Raw genomic sequence first — 18,160 nt, 5'->3', positions numbered from 1 at the left:
TTCACAATAAAGCATTGTCCCACTATCTGCAAGTTGGTGACTCTGGCTTCTGCTCAGAACAGGGCCTTTTGAAGCCACACTCCACAGCCCATGGGCCAACTTCATCCCAGTTCCCAGTGGTGCCCTCCCCAGCCCCAGCCTGTGCACAGTGCTTTCAGGTTGCTGGGGAGGAGGTAATGTGCAGGCATTCATTCCCTGGAGCCCCAGTCCCTCGGGACCTGGGCTGGAACAGTGGGGCCTGTGTGTCTTGGCATTCCATGGCCAGGCTCCAGCCATGCACTGAGGTTGTTTCATGCACAGCCTTAAGTGCTCTGTGCTCTGCCCCCTCAGGAGCCGGGAGCAAGCCCAGCCTGAAGCTCTGTCGCCCTCCTTTGGTGGTGGCTAGAGGTGAAGAGACAGCCCAGCCTCTGGCAGAGCTTCCCCGGGGTGGGGGTGGGGGGGACCGGAACAGCCCTCCAGCTGCTGTCAGTCCAGGTGCAGCTGGCTTCTCCAAGGTCAGGGATGCCAGCCCAGCACACTCATGCACCACCAAGGCCATCATAGTTCCTGTTCTCCCCATTCCCTGATACCTTGGAGAATCTGTCCCTTGCCCTTACAGACACAGGGGTACCAAGAGAACCTCAGGTCCGGGGTCTCCAGCCATAATGCCTATCATCTTCCTGGTTGTGTACCTGATGCGGAAGGAAGAGAGAGCAATGCGATCTCCCTCCCAAGACTGGGGAGATAGATGAGGCCATGTTTAGGCTGCAGGGACCACAGCTGACTCAGGTCAAGGGTCCAGGCAGGAGGGCCCACATCCCAGCAGGGGTCTGGGTGGTGGGATGCTAATTAGCAATTATAGATTTGGTGGGAAGGTGAGGGCTCCCCACTGGCCTAACGTTCAGGTGTGTGCTGGTTGACACAGACGAAAGGCCCCCCGCCTGGGGACAGGGAAGACCCTGGGGGGGTCTCAGCTTGTGACCCACGCCTTGTCCTCCGCAGGGTGTATGGGAAACAGACCCTGGGGCTGCTGTCATCTGCCCCTTGCAGCCCACTTTACCCGTCCCTCACTGGTGTCTCTTGCCCAGAGGCCTTGATGCCACCTTCTCTCCAGGGGAGGCCATGCCCTGTGCCTCTGTACTGCCCTCTCCTGGACCCTACCCTTAACTATAGTTTCCAGAAAAATACACATTTGATGGGGCCGACGAGGAAGGAGAGGCACCGCTCTGGAATCACTTCCATCAGGTTTGGTCTGGATCCCCTGCCCCATGATAAATAAGTCCACGCGTTCGATGCCACTTACAGAGATATTGGTCCCAAGCCCACCCTCTTCTGAGTGGGGCGCTTGCCCTCCGCTTCCTGGAGAGGAAGAGGTGTGGGGAGGCATTCTGAAAGGTGCAGCAGGTGCCTGATCAGTCCAAGCCGAGGGTTAAGTTAGTTCCCAAAGAAACGGTCAGCTACTGGCTGGGACAAGGTGACCGGATTGAACCAAACCTTAAGAGGGTTTTCCTTTCCACCTTCCCTCAACAGGAAGACAGAATCTGTGAGAGAAAATTGTCATTGACCTCTGATTCCACTGCATGTGTGATCAGAGAGTGCAGAAACTCAGGGCCCCACTGAAAACAGACAGGCGGCAGCCACAGAGGGTGGCTGGGAAGATAAAAGGTGGTGATGGGCCCGGAGCTCATCCTGGGGTGGAGCGAGGGCTCAAGTAGTTACTGGGGTTATCTTCTTCAGAACAAAGTTTATCATTCCTACGCGTCAAACATCACAGAGATCAAAAGAGACCTTCTCTCGGCTCTGAGAGACTCTCCTTCAGCAAGGTCTACAGCAGCAGAGACCTGGCCTGCCATCCACAGGCCACTCAGTTCCATGGCGGAAGCCTGATCCCCTCACCATGAAGCAGAGTAAGGTTCTCGTTTGTGGCCTATGGGCCCAGGCTGCACGAGTTGTAGGGACTGAAGAGGAGAACATGGGGGTGGGATGGGGATAGGGGTGACTCTCACTCAGGACTGCTGGCCTGCCCAGATCCCTGGGACAGGAGTTTGGGCTCTGCCACGGGCCAGGCTGACTGAGAGCAAGTCCATTAGCAGTGAGCCAGGGGCCATGCAGAGCAAGGAGGGCCAAGGGCTCTCAGCCTTCAGCCAGGGCAGGCTCTCACCTTGTCCACCAAAGGGCCAGGTTCTAGGTCACTGGCAATGTTCCATCCTTGATCTGGGCATTGGTTAGAAGGTGTGATTACCTGCTGAAAATCCCCCAGGCTGGATGTTTATTGGGGGCCCAGTGTTCCGCACTTCTGGTATACTTTGATTAAGTTTGGGGGTTTTTTTTTAGTCTGTTTTTAAAAGTCACCCCCACAACCAAATGCCCTCCCCCACCCCCTCTGGGTTGTGCACAACACCTGCCTGGGCTGGGCAGATGGGAGCATCCTTGGAACTGTTGTCGTAAATCATCCAGTTTAATCTAAGACTTTGAGAGATTGCATCATGTCAGGGGAGATTTTACTCTTTGGCCACAAAACCCAGAGTCTGACCTTGATTCATTCATTCCTTTAACAAGTTCACAAGCACCACACATTGATACTCGGCATGTCCCAAACATTCTCCAACACCTGTCTGGCCTCCACTAACCCATGCATCACCATGTAGCCTAGATGGACCCCAGAAAATATGCTGCTACCTCCAGTTCCCCTACCGTCCTGGCCTGCAACAACCAATCAGGCACGCTGCAAAGTCTGCTTTGGAAAATTCACCAGACTCCATCTCTTCCTTCCCATCACAGGGTCAGTCCTTGCTCTGTCTCTTCATCTCTCACACCTGGGCCACTACGGTGGCTTCCTACCTGGTATCCTTGTTGCCCTTGAAGCTGACCTCCTAGGCTGTCATCAGAGACTGTGTCACTCTTTACCAAAACCTTCAAAGGCTCCCTACTGCCTGTAGGAAAATGTTGTAAACCTCTCAGCTCCATGGACCAGGCCCTCCCCAACCCAGGCCCACTTCCCATGGCAATTCTCCACTCAATACCACAGGCTGCAATGGACTACTCTTCACTCCCCCGTTCACCTAGTACGTCTTTACTCCCAGACTCCTCTCACCATTATTATCTCTAGCCCAAATGCTCTCCCACTCCGCCACCTTCTGACGCTCCCTCAGCCAGCAGGGTTCAGCTCAGGAGCGACCTGCTCTGAGAAGCATTCCGGAACCCCCCAGTCAGACTTTGTGCCCTCTTCTCCTGGCACCTTCTCCACATCGTTGGTACCTTCATACCATGCTGCCTCATCTTGTCTTGATCATTCTACAATCAGAAAAGCCAGCTGACTCTCCCTTCAAACTGTTTCCAGAATCTGGACATCTCTCACCTCCTCCAATGTCACACCCTGGTATAAGCCGGGATTTTTGTCAGGATTTCTGCAATTGCTTCCTAACTGTTCTTCCTGCTTCCACACTGGTCTCCTCCCACACGAGCTCTGACTGCTCTTCAGTTCAAAGTCATCCTCAGAATAAAGTCCAGAGTCCCCGCCATAGCTTGCCAGGTCCTACAGGACAAGGTGCAGTCACCTCTCCAAAGTCTTATAGGACAGGGTCCCCAGCCACCTCTCTGCCAAGTCTTAATACTTTTTCAATCATGTAAAAATATAAAAACCACGATTGGCTTACAGGCCATAGAAAACCAAGCAGCAGATTGGATTGGGTCCGTGGACTGCTGTTTGCTGACCTGTCTTTAAAAGCCGAACTGGTGAACCCCCTGGGGAAGCTGGACAGACGGGTTAGGGTAGGAGTAAGATGGCTCCACGGTGTAAGTCTTCTCATAGCCCTGAGAACACACAAACGTACAGTCTCTTTGGTCAATGGAAAGAAGCGTGATGTAGAAGCTGGGACCTCAGGTCTGCGTTGAAACTGGCAAGGTCATTGGGGTCAGATGAGGAAGACCTTTCAAATTGCAGAATTCATGTAAGCTTTAAATTGGGTAAAGATATAATCAGGTTTGCAGTTTAGACACTCAGGAGTGAAGAGAGACCGGTGATGGTGGGGCCGGCTAAGGCACAGTGGCTTTGGTGCAGGCGGTGTCCTCGGGGTCCTACCCCTACCCCCATGAACGCTGGTGGTTGAATATTTGAGAATTTTTGTAAACCAGCGGTTGAATGCACTCATGATTTTACAATTAGATTTTCTAAAATGACAACTGAATCGATTATATTTAAAACGATGATGGTAAGGACTCAAGAACTCGTCACTTTCTCCTTCTTTAGGACAGTTTACTATTAGCTTTGCTCTTCTGATTGCTGACATCTGAAGCACCCATGTGCCGGGGATGCTATGGGACGCCCGCCTGGACCACCACACCCCAGCTCTGCATTCAGTGACCTCACACTGCTAGCTCAACGCTGGCCACGGTGGGAATATCTCCACCGCAGAAATGCTACAAATCGGGGCTTTTCTCTTCCCCACACCAAAGAATCCATTGTTAAACATTCACCAGCACACCACTGAGCCCAGGTGAAGGAAGAGGCCCCAGACCCCAGGCCCTGGTGGTGGAAGTGGAGAGGAGGGGCTAGCTAGGGTAGAACTGCTCAGCCAGGTAGCTTTCCGGAGATGAGAAAGACAGGAGGATGAGAAGGATGCCTTGACACCAGAAAATGATCCATTTGTAAAGAAGCCCTTCCAAGCTAAGAATTGGCTGCACCCCTCCTCCACGGGCCTTCTGCCTGGTGTCCTGGGTGCACCGCCCTAGGATAAGCCCTTGTACCTCTTAGCCCCCAGCAGGCCTGTGAGGTAGGAGGAAAGACGCCCTTGCCTGAGATCACCCAGGGAGGTCGCGAGCACCACAGGCCGGCTCCATGTGTTTGTGTCTCCTGCATAGCTGTGTGCAGACCCATGTGGGCACCCTTGTGAGCGCGATTGGGTCTGTGTGTATTTATAACCACATAGCTGTGTGCGGACAGCCCCACATACAGATCTCATCTACATCATTCACAGGTCCCCAAGGTGCCGGGCCTGCAGGCTGACCTCACGTCGGGGACCAGCCGGGTAATTGACTCTGATGGGAACCGCGCTCTCCCAGCCAAAGGCGCGCAGCCCACCTCCCACAGACCTGGGGGGCCGGCCCTTCCTGGTAAAGCTCTGGAGAGGAGAGGCCCCTCTAAACATGCCGAGGGCTGACCTGCATATGGAAATGAGGCTCGAGGTTGGGCCTGGCGCCCAGCCACGGGCCTGTGGCCTCCGTGCCGCCAAGTATGTTTAGCATGAACTTCACTGACATGGGCCTGCCACGGGCTCCTCCTAACTCTCTCCTCCTCTGCCCTGTCTTATACTCAGTTTGTGGTGTCTCTTTCAAGACTGCGGTCTTATCCTCATGCCCACACAGAGGGCTGGGCCCCATCGTCCCCCCATCTGACGATAATAATATAATCACAGCTCCCACTTACTGTGCTGGTGCTTCTGTCTGTTATCTCACTGAATCTGCGTGGAAACTCTATTTGACAAATAAGGAGCCTGAGGCTGGAGAGGGCAGCACCCTCAGTGAAGAGGTCACAGTTGGCGGGGGTGTCTGGGGCTCCCACACACAGCCAGTCCCTGAGTCACAGAGAGCAGGCTGGAAGCACCACTGTGGGAACGAAGGTAAGGCCGGGTCAAGGGCGATGATGGCTCAGGTAGGGAGGAGGGTCAGGTCAGGATGAAATGAGAATCACCCAGGTCGTTTTGAAGAGATGAGGCAGAAGGAAGAAGCCAAGGATGCCTCCTTCTAGAAGTCACCCCCACCCCTGGCCCCACCGCCCTCACAGTCTGCTTCTGGTTGGGTGGGACTCTCCCCTGCAGACAGCACCAGCCTCGGTTTCCTAAGGGGTCTATTCACACTGAAAGCCCTCCTTGAACACAGGGGCCCAATGGCAAACCAGGACCACCCTTCTGGAATGTCAAGATCTCATTTCTTCACTGGCTTTGTAAGCCAACCTTGGGGTGGGGTCCAGTCACCACAGGGAGAGGAGTGGGGAAGGAGACTTTCCTGTTCTCAGCGACCCATGCCTGTGGAAGCGTGTCTGTTCTCTGCTCTCTCTGACACCCCAACAAAGACTGGGGTCAAGTCTCTGCTGGGGCTGTGCTCACCTCCTGCCTTCTATCAGCCTCCTCATTGTCCTTTGCAGATTTGTCTGCTACAGACCACGCATGTGAGTGTGAGTGCCCCACTCCCTGACCCCTAATGTTCTTCCTTCCCCTCTTCTCAGGTCCCACTCTCTTCTTCTTCCTTCCCATTCTCTACAATTCTAACAAGACGGGTCTTTCTGGAGTCCAGCCACCATCAGCCTCCCTGCAGTCTCCACCCACTGCTCCTGCTTCTGCCCTCTGGGGCCACGCAGAACACACAGATACTGAAAACACCACCCACCATGAGGATAATGTCCATGCTGCCGAGGGCTATGGCAAATGTCCTCTGGCTATTATTTTGTACTAGAAACCTGCATGCATGATTTCACTCAGCCCTCATAGCAGCCCCGCAGAACAGGGTCTTCTCCTCTCCCCATTTCAGAAACAGAGAGACTGAGATGTGGAGGTCCCACATTGCAGAGCCAACAAGGGGCAGAATGAGGATCCGGACCCAGGCAATCCAAGTCCAAAGCCAGTTCTCTCAACCAGCAGGATGCATCGGTTTCCTTGTCTTCCCTTTGCAAGCCTTCAAATACTAGAGCATCTCCACTTCTTCATGGGGCTAGCTGGTTTGCTTCGCAGCCACACGCCTGCCAGGTGCCCAGTCATCCGGTCTGGTTGCCCACACTGGGGTGTCACCGTGTCCTCCTGATCTGGACATTCCAGGGCTGAGGCTATGCCCTTTGCCACATGCCCCTCAGCCTTCCCAGAGGCCCTCTCACCCTGCCTGCAGCTTTGAGAAGGAATGCGTTAGCCCTGCATATCCAGCTCCTATCTTCCAGGAACCTAGAAACTCAACCACAAAAGAGATAATGGAATGAACTGAGCCACGGCCACCAGGAACCATGCCCGCCACCTCACGTGAAGTCACTTGCTCACTCGCAGGGGCCCATTTGGGAATTGCCCCTAAATCAACCTCAAGCCCCTCCTACTGCTCCTTTAACACGTCTCCCCGGTCCTGTGCCGTGGGTCCTCGAAACCTCCCTGGTCCTGTGCCATGGGTCCTCGCAGCATCACTCAGGTTGAAAGTGTCCTCTGCCTGCTACACCCCGGGGCCCTGGCCCGTAACAAACACGACTGAAATGCAAGCCCAAGCCCGGCCATTGTCATCACGGTAAACAGCCTGGACACGAAGCCCGCCTCCCTCACTCCACAGAAGATTAATAAATCAGATTCAGACGCCTATTGTTCTGGACACAGTCAGAATCAATTGCAGGATTTTAAATCTCTCAGCACAGAGCAGCTGGCTGGCTACCAGAGGCCCCGCTATGTCTCTGGGAAAGCTGGCTGGGGATGGAAATAAGAGAAAAGAAAAGACCAAATAATCAATAGTTACCACCAGCTCTTGGTCATCTCCACCGGGTCTCCTTCGGGAGGGAGGTCCCCCACCTTACCACGATTCTCACTTGGTGAGGGGAGGGGGTGGGGTAGAAAGTCCAGCTGGGGAGGGAGGGGGCCTCCCCCGAAAAGAGGCAGGGCTGCAGCTCTCTGAGGGGCGGGGTCACTCCCCACCCATCTCCTAATCTCACCCATGCCTATTCTATCTGCAAGTGTTTCACTCTTTCCAAAGTGAGCCATCACTTTCTGAAGCCGTAGGATGCCTTCTAGTTTATCACCCCAGAATTCCCAAGAAGAATTCATAGAAGTCCTTCGATCTTAGACTAGTTACCACTCCCTTGCCATCCCCACCCCTGAGCTCTTGTTGTCATTGGGTTTGGTTTTTTTTTTTAGTTTTTTTTTAATCCCTGACTCTCATGGGAGACACAGCGTGCCTGCCCCTGCCGCCAAAGTGGCTGCTAGCATTTTCCCTAGCTGTTTATGTGGAAAATCATAAAAATATTTGGTGGCCAAAAAAAGAGAGGGGAAATGCTTTGGTGGTCTGATGCAACAGAAATGCTCTTTTAAAAAAAAAAGTGGGATGTCTTATTCTAATCCAAAAGCATGCATAAACGCCGTATTGATTGAGAAGTATTAGGTGGAAGGCACCGTTTCTCCGGGAACCTGCCCCACCCCATCCCCTCCAAGCAGACAAAAGCCCTGTTGGCAGCTGGCAGAGGGTAAGTCACTTATAATCCAGCCACTGGGTTTGGGAAGAGCTGAAAGCAGAAATTCTTGCAGGCGGTGTTTTGCCCTGGGTCTGGTATTATGCTCCTGCCCTGGTGGCCTGATTCTCTGGGCTGAAGGACGAGGCAGTAGTGACAGTGACGACGGTGATGGTGTTTGGTGCCGATGCTGGTGTGGTTGCTATAGCTGCGTCTGACAGTGGTGAAGCCGCCTCTCCTAGGTTCTCACCTTTGACGCTCCTACGGATTTCCAGAGGGAGGTGGGGTAGGATCCATCGCAACATGCCCATTTTATAGGGGAGGAAAACGAAGCCCAGGGAGGCAAACAAAGTGTCTTGCCCAAGAGCATACCATTTGTTGGTGGCCAAGCCAACATTCGAACCTGGCAGAGAAGCTTTATGCCATGTTACTTTGGATTCCCAACAGCGCTGCCCAGTAGAAAGATCGTCAAGCCACATATGTCCTTTGACGTTTTCTAGTAGCCACATTTTTAAAAAATAAAAAGAAACGGTGAAATTATGTTTAATGATATACTCTCTATAACCCCGTATATCTAAACTATTATCTTAACGTGCCATCCATGCAAAAATTACTAAGGTGCTATTTTTCATTCTTGGTTTTCATACTAAGTATCTGAAATCTGATGTGTATTTTGCTCTTTGAACTCACTCTCATTTCACTGGGGCTGGTGGCGACATTACTGGCCAGCAGCAGCCTAGAGGGATTTCAATATGGCTTTGACACTGAGTGTGGTCATGAGACAATCTCAGGCGAAGGGAAACCTCACCAGGGCTTGACTCGTCTTCACTCCTAACACCAAGCAGGCAAAGTGCAAGAGTTACTTCGGCTCACGGCTGTAATTTCCCTCTCACTGTCCTTCTCCTCCTTCTTCTTGAGCATCAGCTGTTGCAACCTCTAATCTAGGTGTTGGCACTGAGTGATTTACTAGTCATCCACAAGCAGCAACACGGTCCCTGCTTTCTGAAGCTTTTCTGACCTCCAGCCGAAGGGTCACATGCCCCACCAGGCACAGCGTGAGAACAACGACCCCTGGGAGCACACTGGGCACTCAAATCATGCGTTGGGAGGCAGATATGGATGGAAGGGGGAAAAGAAGGAAGAGGGAGAGACAAACAGAGGGAGGGAAGGTGGCAGAGAGGGAGTAAAGGAAGAAAGGAAGGAAGAGATGTGTACTGGGTTGAAGAGTATCCCCAAAATATTCATGTTCACCTGGACCCTCAGAATGTAAACTTATTGGGAAGGAGAGTTTTTGCACATTGAGTTAGTTAAGATGAGGTCATACTAGATTAGGGTGAGCCCCAAGCTGATGACTGATGTCCTTAGGAGAAGAGAGAAATTTGGACATGGACGCAGAGGACACAGGGAAGAGCGTCAGGCGGAGACAGAGGTGGGTACAGACGGGGGATGCCTCTGTCAGCTATGGAAAACCGTGGGTTGCCACCACCATCGGAAGCCAGGAGAGAGATATGGAACAGAAGGAACCAACCCTACCAACCCTTCTTTCGGACTTCTGTAACTGTGAGAGAATACATCTCTGTGGTTTTAAGCCACCCAGCTTGTAGTCATCTGCAATGGCAGTCCGACGAGACTAATACAGAAAGGGGGTGGGGGAGCATGCCACACAAGCCTTCTTACGGAAATCAGTAAAGAACAGTAAAGATCAAAAAGAACTTGCAGCGGAGACACTGAACTCGATGCTAGCGTCTGTATCCACACTCATTCCATTCCCAGTGAAAGCAAATCAGTTTCACTCCCTCTCCCCTTTCCCCCATCTCGGGTCACCCATTCTGGTAATTATTCCAGAGTCCCCTGAGGTTTGCTGTGATAAAACCATAAACAGAGGGAAGGGGTGGAGGGAAGGACAAAATGGGTGAGGGGAAAGGGAAGTACAGGCTTCTGGTTATGGAATGAGTAGGGCAAAGGACTGAAAGGCACAGCAAAGGGAATATGGTCACTGGTATTGTGATAGTGTCCTGTGGTGACAGGTAGTAGCTACATTTGTGGTGGGCACAGCATAATGCACAGACTCGTCAAATCACTCTGTCATGCTCCTGAAGCTAACAGGACATTGTGTGTCAACTGTACTCAAATAAAAAAAAAATTAGGGGCACCTGGGTGGCTCAGTTGGTTAGGTAGACACCTTCCTTCCGTTCAGGTCATGATCTCAGGGTCCTGGGATCGAGCCCTACATTGGGCTCCCTGCGCAACAGGAAGCCTACTTCTCCCCCCCCCCCAAATAAATAGATAAAATCTTTTTAAAAATTAAATTAGATTAAACTAAATAAAAATTTAGAGAGAGTTAAACCTTAAAGTGAAGGATTCAAGTATTTCAAATATTTTCTGCTAAAACAGAATCATTTACCCGACATGACTACGGAGGACAGGATACAGACCAAAGAATACAAGAGCATGGGAAGCAAATTTCAGCTCCACCTGTAGAACTCCTGAGCCAGCAGGTATGATGGATGGCCACTGAGCTACCCAATACAGCAGCCCTTGAGAACTCTGGTCTGGGGGATATCAAGAACAGGCATGGAAATTTCATCTTTCTGACATCATCACAGGAATTCCTGCTTAGATCAGAGAATAAACTGGATGATGACAGGGCCCACTTCCAGCTGGAAGCCAGCCCCGTGACCCTGAAGAGGAAGAGTCTGTAGTGGTCTAGGGTGGTACCACTCTGAAGGGGTGGAGGCCTGATGTGGAACTTCTCCAAGGCCAGACACCAATGGGCCCCGAAAGTGGACACTACAGATGAGGTTCTGGGTCTGTCGGGCAAGAACCTCCAAGACCCATGGCCTGTTCCCCATCCACATGGCCCTGCCCCTGGTCTTGGCTGATCAGATCCTCAAGGGTTAGGACCAGTTTGGAGACTGGATGGAGATGGAGGGGCAAGACTGAAAACTTGGTCAGATAAAAAATAGGCGCACAGCAAGTCATCGCTGTGTGCAGGTTAAATTTACAGGGGAGCAGGAAAGGTGAAGAAATAGGAGAAACCCAAAGGTAGGAAAAGCAGAAAGCAGCAGACTTCAGGTGTTCTGCTTAATTATCTGTATCTCTAACTGCTCCAAAATGTAGTGGCTTACCACAAAAGCCATTCTATTATATATCATGAATGCGTGGGTTAGAAGTTCTGGCAGGGCTCCGCTGGCTGATTCTTCCGCTCTGCAGGGTATCCGCAGCAGTTACTGTAAGGTTACACACTAGCAGACGGACTGGGGCAGGAGTGTCTGCAAGGGACTCGCTCCTGTGTCTGGCGCCTTGACAGGGACAGCTGGAAGCCAGTCTCAGTGGGTGTTCTAAACCAGCATGCCTCACTACAGGGTCTCCAGCATGGCCTCTCAGGGTCACTGGGACTTTTTGGAGGCAGGTCAAGGCTCCAAAAGTGAGCATATCAGTGAACAAGCCAGAAGCCGCATGGCCTTTCCTGACCGAGCTTTAGAAGTCACATAGTATCATTTCTGCCCTGTTCGATTGGTGGAAGCAGTCATAGGCCCACCCAGATTCAAAAGACTCCCAACTCTTGATAGAAGGGGGAGAGGTCAAAGCATTCGTAAGTTCAGTTTAAAACCACCACGGCAGGGAGGAAAGGAGTGAGAAGTGTTGCCTTCTAGTCCATAGTCCTCCTCCTCAGCAGTAAACCCTCTTTTTTCTCAGTAAACTTGAGTGGGGTTCTGTGCGTTGCAAGCCAAACGGTCCTGTCTGGGGTTAAATTTTGTCCATCAAAATTGAAAGCTGAAGCCCTAACTCCCAGGACCTCAGAACTTGATTGTATGTAGTGATAGGGTCTTTAAAGAGGTCACAAGTTAAAGTGAGGTCATTAGGGTGGGCCCTGATCCAACAGGACTGGTCTCTTTATAAGGAGAAAGGAAGACAGACACGCACAGACGAAGACCATGTGAAGACCCAGGGAGATGGGTATCTACAAGCCCGGGAGAGAGGCCTCAAAAGAAACCAGCCCTGCCAACACCTGGTCTCAAATGTCCAACCTCCAGAACGGGGAGAAAGTAAGTTTCGTCGCATACACCCCCCCAGTCTGTGGTAATTTCTTAGGGCCACCCCGCAGACTGATCTGAGCCCTAGCTAAACACATGTGCTGGGCGTCGGTGCCCTGGGGCGGACTCATGCAAGGGGGAGTCTGGGCCCACAAGACTGCTGGTTAGAGTGGGTAGGGCCATGGCCAGGCAGCCCCGGTGTGCTGCCAGATCCTAAAGCAGACTCAGAGCACAGATGGCTGCCTCCCCAGTGTGCATCCGCTGGGAGTCAGGACACACGGAACGGGTGACTCATTTCTCCCGTCGCTGCTCCTGGCAAAGGAGAGCATTAACTGACAGCCTTTATAAAGGTGGCCGCAGGCTTTTCTTTGGAAAGAGAAACACAGTCTTGGTCCAGCTTTCTTACAAACCCAGACACATGAACATGAATTCACACGTGCGTGCATGTTGGCACGCACCCCCCCCCCACGTCTACATACTCTACCCTCTGCTTTCCCATTCTGACCCCCTCTCTGCCCCATCCCATCGCAAAGCCTGGCACGACCCAGAGTCAGGAAACCTATGTCCGGACCCAGCTCTGCTAAGCTTCACTTAACTTTCCCAATTTTCTGTTTGCTCGGCTTTAGCACATAAGGATTGGCCTACAGATGCCTTCTAGGACGACTTTCAGCACTAAGGGCTCGTTGTGGTTCCACAATCTTGGTACAGAAAGAAGCCCTAGCCTGACATTAGGGAACGCATTCTCTGCTGCTCATTTGCCATGAGCATCTCACGTCTCCTCTGCTGTCTCAATTCCCTGGACTGTGAAGTGTGCTTAATGGCCTCTGGGCTCCCCTCTAACATTCTGGGGGAAAGGACCTGCTCTGTTCCCTGTCCTTTCACTGTCCAGACATCATTAGTTCTCGCTCTTCTGGCCTAGAACCAAAAAGTCTCTTTCTTGCCATCTCAAGCTTCCCCACCTCTCCTCACAGCTTTGATCTGCCCAACATCTCTTCCCTGAGGGCTCCTCACTCCTACCTTTTCCACTCCATTCCAAGCTCCACCTCCCCATAAGGATGACCCATGCACCACCCTGGCCTCTATCCAATGTCTTTGGCTTCTCTCTATGTCCACCCCCTCCCCCATGCAGGAACCTTCTACTGCCCAGCACCAGTCCCTCAACCCTGGCCTCAGTAGTCATCTTCCTCCTGTCCAGCTACTCCCACAAAGCCCACTTTTGTTCTCATTAACACCCCTGTCTCCTGCACATTCTTAGCTGGCCCAAGGGTCATGATTCCTCACTTAGCCCACTCTCCTGCTGTCACTGTCAACCCCTCCCTGCCTCATCCCTCAGTCACATTAACCCATAGAGCCTTGAAGCTTTGTAGCCAACCCAACAATGTACCCTTTCCAGGCCCAGCTCCGGGCACCAGAATGCCGCTAGAGAAAGTTGTTCAGCTGCATGGACAAGGGCCAAATGAAAGACCTCTAAGAGCAGCTGGCCTCGCCAGAGACTGGCCATCCCTCCACTTATCCCCACCAACCAGCCCCTCTTCTATTCCCTCACAGCACCGTCCAAACCTCCCCCTTGCCCCATGAGCCCCCAGACTGGGACGCTGACCGGCCCGCTCTCATGGGATGACTTTGCCTCCTACTTTGCAGAGAAAATAGAGGCAACCAGGAAAGGCCGCCCTCACCTTCCTGCCACCCCACCTACAAACTCTGCACACTGGCACTGCCCTTCCTGCCACAGGGAAGGGGCTCTCCTCCACCTGTCCGGGGCTAATCCCACCAAGATTCCACCCCACCCCTCACCTCCCTAAGTCCTTGTCCCACCAAGGAGCACACCCCTTCTGCCCTCCATGTCCTTGCCCCAGCCATGGTCACCCTTCTCTCAGCCCAAATGCTTGAACACATCCCTCCTTTCTGGGGAAAAAAAAGAAAGAAAGAAAGTTCTAGACTTTTCTCGTTGCCTTTGGTGGCAACTTATTTCCCCGCTACCTTCCTGGCTGAGAAACCCGCAAGCAAGCACAAATCGACAAGGTCTTCTTTATTCTCCACTCGTGGATGTTTCAAGTTCTCTTTCTGTTAATAAAAGGGGATATGCTCACTGTTTTTGTTTTTGTTTTTGTTTTTTTACAAAAGAGTCAAATCATGCAGGCTCATTGGAAAACCAAATCTCCTCTGCCAGGTTCAGTGTGCCGTTCAGTTGCAGCCGGGCATCTGTCCACTCCCGGTACACACACGAGTCCTGCTCTGCGCAGATAGCGTCAGAGTCAAAAGACTGTCCTCCAGGCTGCTTTCCTCACGATCCACCACCAAGGGTGGAGGTGTTACCAGTAGCAACTGGGACTCTGCTGTCCAGACTCGCCACCATCTATTCAACCAGCCTCTACTGCCTGGACACTTTGTTTGCCATTTACTACCTGGCTCCAACACTGCCCCTGGCCAAGTGAAAGAGAAACCCCTTACTAGCTCGCAAAGACTCCAGGTCAAGATCCAGTATTTGCCTTACTACAGGGGGCAAAGGTCACATCAGCTCCAGCAGGACCCAGGGAAGGTAGCCTGGGGGTGGGAGCAGGTGAGAACCCCCAACACACACACACACACACACACACACACACACACACCCCTGGTTGCTAGTACCAGCAGCATTCAGAGAGGAACTTGCGAAGAAAGGTCAGGGACACAACCCAGCTCCCCTTCTGACTCATGAAAAATGTGAATGCAGTGGCTCCCCCGTAGGCCAGCACGGTGGTGCGAACCAGGCTCAGTATCTCACAAACCTGGGTTTGAATCTTCTTCCCACTTCTGACCTCCGGCCAATAGCTGCCATGGCTCTGAGCCTGTTTCCCAATCTGTAAAATGGGCACAACGACCCGTGCCTTGTGGGGTACAGGCACAGTGCAGGTGGCTGGCTGGCATTGGGGCCTAGGCAAGGAGAGGCAAATGCATGTGGAGGATTCCTTCCACAGGGAGAAAGAACCACAGAGGAGCCTAAGTTTCAGAAAGCCAGGAGCTGGGCTGGACCATGCGGGGCGTCAGCAATGACAAGGAGAAGCTAACACTCAGTGAATACTCCGGTGTCCAGTAACTCTAGGCTCACAAAAGTCACAGGAGGTACCCATTAGGAAATGAGAAATCACTCTGAGCCCTCAACATAGAAAGGGCTTAATGCAGAGAAGAGCCTCAGTGTCCCCAGCCGGAAAGTGGGTTGAGGGAATCTCGCCCAGCTGTCTCCTGCCTAAGCTCAGACAGGAATGCATCAGGCTGAGTGACTGCACCTGTTCTCAGCACAGGCACTCGTGGTGAAGACACATGACCAGTGGGGCTGACCTCCCAGCCTGTACGCTCCCTCAACCCTGCCCCCCAGCCAGGATTTCACTTCAGAAGCAGCAGAGGGGGTCCCCATACAGATCCTCTTAAGTCCATCCGGCTAGCCAGCCTCTCGGGGGTGGTGGGTGTGGGAAGATTCTAAGCCTGGGTCCTCCCTCTACCATCAAAAGCCCTGGGGCCTTAGCAAGATCTGTTACCCTGGGCTTCTGTCACCTCCTCAGCTGAATAGAGGAAGAAGCACCTGGCAGTATCCAGGCAGGGAGCTACAGGGAACAGAAGGCATATTCGGCAGGGAGATTGGAAGAGAACTTAGTGAAGGGAGGAAGCTGTTGCCAGCCCCGGGACTGAGGCCCAGGTAAGAGCTGGAGGCACAGGAGAGGCCCGTCACTAGGAGTTGTCACTGCAGGGACCCAGAGCTGTGGCACCCAGGAGGGGAGGAAATCCCCTGACTTCTCTCTCCTGGGCCTCTGATGTCCTACTGGGATCTCAGACAAGCCCAGGAGTCCAGTCTCCCAGGCACAGAGAGCAGAGCCAAGAAGGTAACTGGAGGACACAGTGGTCACACCCAGAGGTGCCCCTGTCACACTGGAAGCAGCAGGCAGCTCCCGCCCATGGTAAGCACTCCGAGGGTTACCACCATCCACACATGAACTTTCCCCCCTACTCTGTCCTGACCCCTCTTCCTCCAGGCCAGCGCAAGGACTCGGTTTCCTCTTGTCTGCTCAGGGAGGAAATAATTAATGACGAGGATAGCATTCAGCTCCCGATTTCACCTCAGGTCTCATTTTACAGGGAGCGGCAATGCGCCAAAATCCCCCTCTCTTCACCAAAGCTTTCAACTGCTCTGTGCGGCCCACCAACAGGCCAACATCACGCCTACCAGCCAGGGCTTCCATGTGGCATGGGCTCTTTGCCCCCTGGAGTCAAGGAATCAAGGATATGAATCAAACTGAGCCCGCACGGTGTATCTGGAACATTCTCCTCACATACCCAGGGCCGCTCAGCAGTCTGATTAAGAGCATTCACTTGGGAGTGAGGCCAACCCCCCGCAGGCCGGTGAGCTTCTCTGGCCTCACTCTCCTCACTGTAAGAACAATAATGCTGCCCTTCTGCAGGCTGCCACAGAGAAGGAGACCTGGCCCAGAGAAGCCTTCCATAACCTCCTCTTCCCCACGTCAAGCCTGGGGTACAGATGTGACACAGGAAGAAACAAGGGTCATAACCAAGAAGGGGTTTCTCACTGACCCACACCAACCAATTCTTCTCCAAGCCAGGTCTGCCTTTGCCCAAAGGCAGTGGCATTCCACCTCCCACCTTGCCACACCCCTCCCAGCTGACTTATCCCCATCAGGGCACCATCACTATATTTTGAAGACGCCAAAAATATTTTCTTTCTACTCCATTTGAGAACACATTCTGTGGCTTTATTTTTCTGGTAATTACAGTAGTTCCGTCTTATCCGCCAGGGATCATTTCCAAGACTCCCAGGGGATGCCGGAAACCACGGAGGGTACCAAATCCTATACACACTATGTTCTGTGCTATACATACATGCCCACGATAAAGTCTAACTTAGGAATGAGCAACAGTCAGAGATTCACAACAAGAACCCAGAAAAAAATAGAATGATTATAACAATACACTGTAATAAAAGTTGGGAGACGCTCTCAAAATATCTTATACTGTACTCACCCTTCTTATGACGATGGGAGATGCTAAGATGCCTACATGATGAGACATAGCGAGGGGAATGGTGCAGCCATGTGGCATAGCGTCGGGCTCCTGTGGGCCTTCCGATGATCCATCAGAAGGAGGGCCATCTGCTTCCAGACCCCAAGTGACTACGGGGAACTCAAAGGGGCAGAACGCAAAACCGCGGATAAGGGGATCTGCTGTATTTCTTTGCTGTCGCGAACAGATGGGAACTGGGTGCACAGCCCAGGCCTCTGGCCTCAGCGGACGGCCACTACGGAGACAGCGCATGGAGACAGGAGTGGCGAAGGGAAAACCTCACTGTGGTGATGAGGGAAAAACTGGACTCTAAGGTGTCCGACCAAACCAGCGAGGGAGTTCCAGTCGCGTCTCAAAGCCCTTCCGGATTCTTCTTCCCTACCCCTTTCTCCCCCCCACCCCACCCCCGCGCATGCGCCCAAAGTAGAAGTATGCGGAAGTAGAAGGGTATATTATACCTTCCCTGCTTGGGCTCCGGACTCAGACCTTTGGAGAACACTCTCCTATGAGTCCACCAGTGTTAAATAAACCTCCAATCCTCCAAACTTTCTAAGCGTCCCTTGGTTCTTCCGTCAGGATCCAATCCAGGTTCCGTAACAGTGGGAATTCTCCCGAGTGGGGCATCCACACAAGGAAATGGTGCTGCTGATTACGTGTCTGGATTTTTCTCTCACTGAAACCACTGGCGTTAGGTATTTGAGTCAGGACCCTGGGAACCTCAGCCCGATTCCCAACCCCGCCGATACTCTAGACCAGCTCACTCCTCGAGATCTAGAAAATGGGTCCTTTTCCTCTCCGGCAAAACTATGGGGTGAGGTTAGGTTATTAAAAAAGCATGGATCCAGGAAGTTAATATTGTTTAGAAATGAACACTGGAGGAGCACCTGGGTGGCTCAGTGGGTTAAGCCTCTGC

General features: G+C 52.5%; 1 long non-coding RNA gene across 1 annotated transcript in view; it reads right to left on the bottom strand.

The window, feature by feature from the left end:
* The window catches only part of LOC123929796, a 108,581-nt gene extending 90,978 nt beyond the window's left edge, over positions 1-17,603 (bottom strand). The window contains exon 1 of the long non-coding RNA XR_006815968.1: positions 17,209-17,603. This is a non-coding gene — a long non-coding RNA (uncharacterized LOC123929796). The remainder of the gene's footprint in view (positions 1-17,208) is intronic.
* Positions 17,604-18,160: the final 557 nt, after the last annotated feature.

Source organism: Meles meles, chromosome 18, assembly GCF_922984935.1.
Source record: "Meles meles chromosome 18, mMelMel3.1 paternal haplotype, whole genome shotgun sequence".
In the NCBI taxonomy this organism is placed as follows: Eukaryota; Metazoa; Chordata; class Mammalia; order Carnivora; family Mustelidae; genus Meles; species Meles meles.
This window is presented reverse-complemented; position numbering and strand designations above follow the sequence as displayed.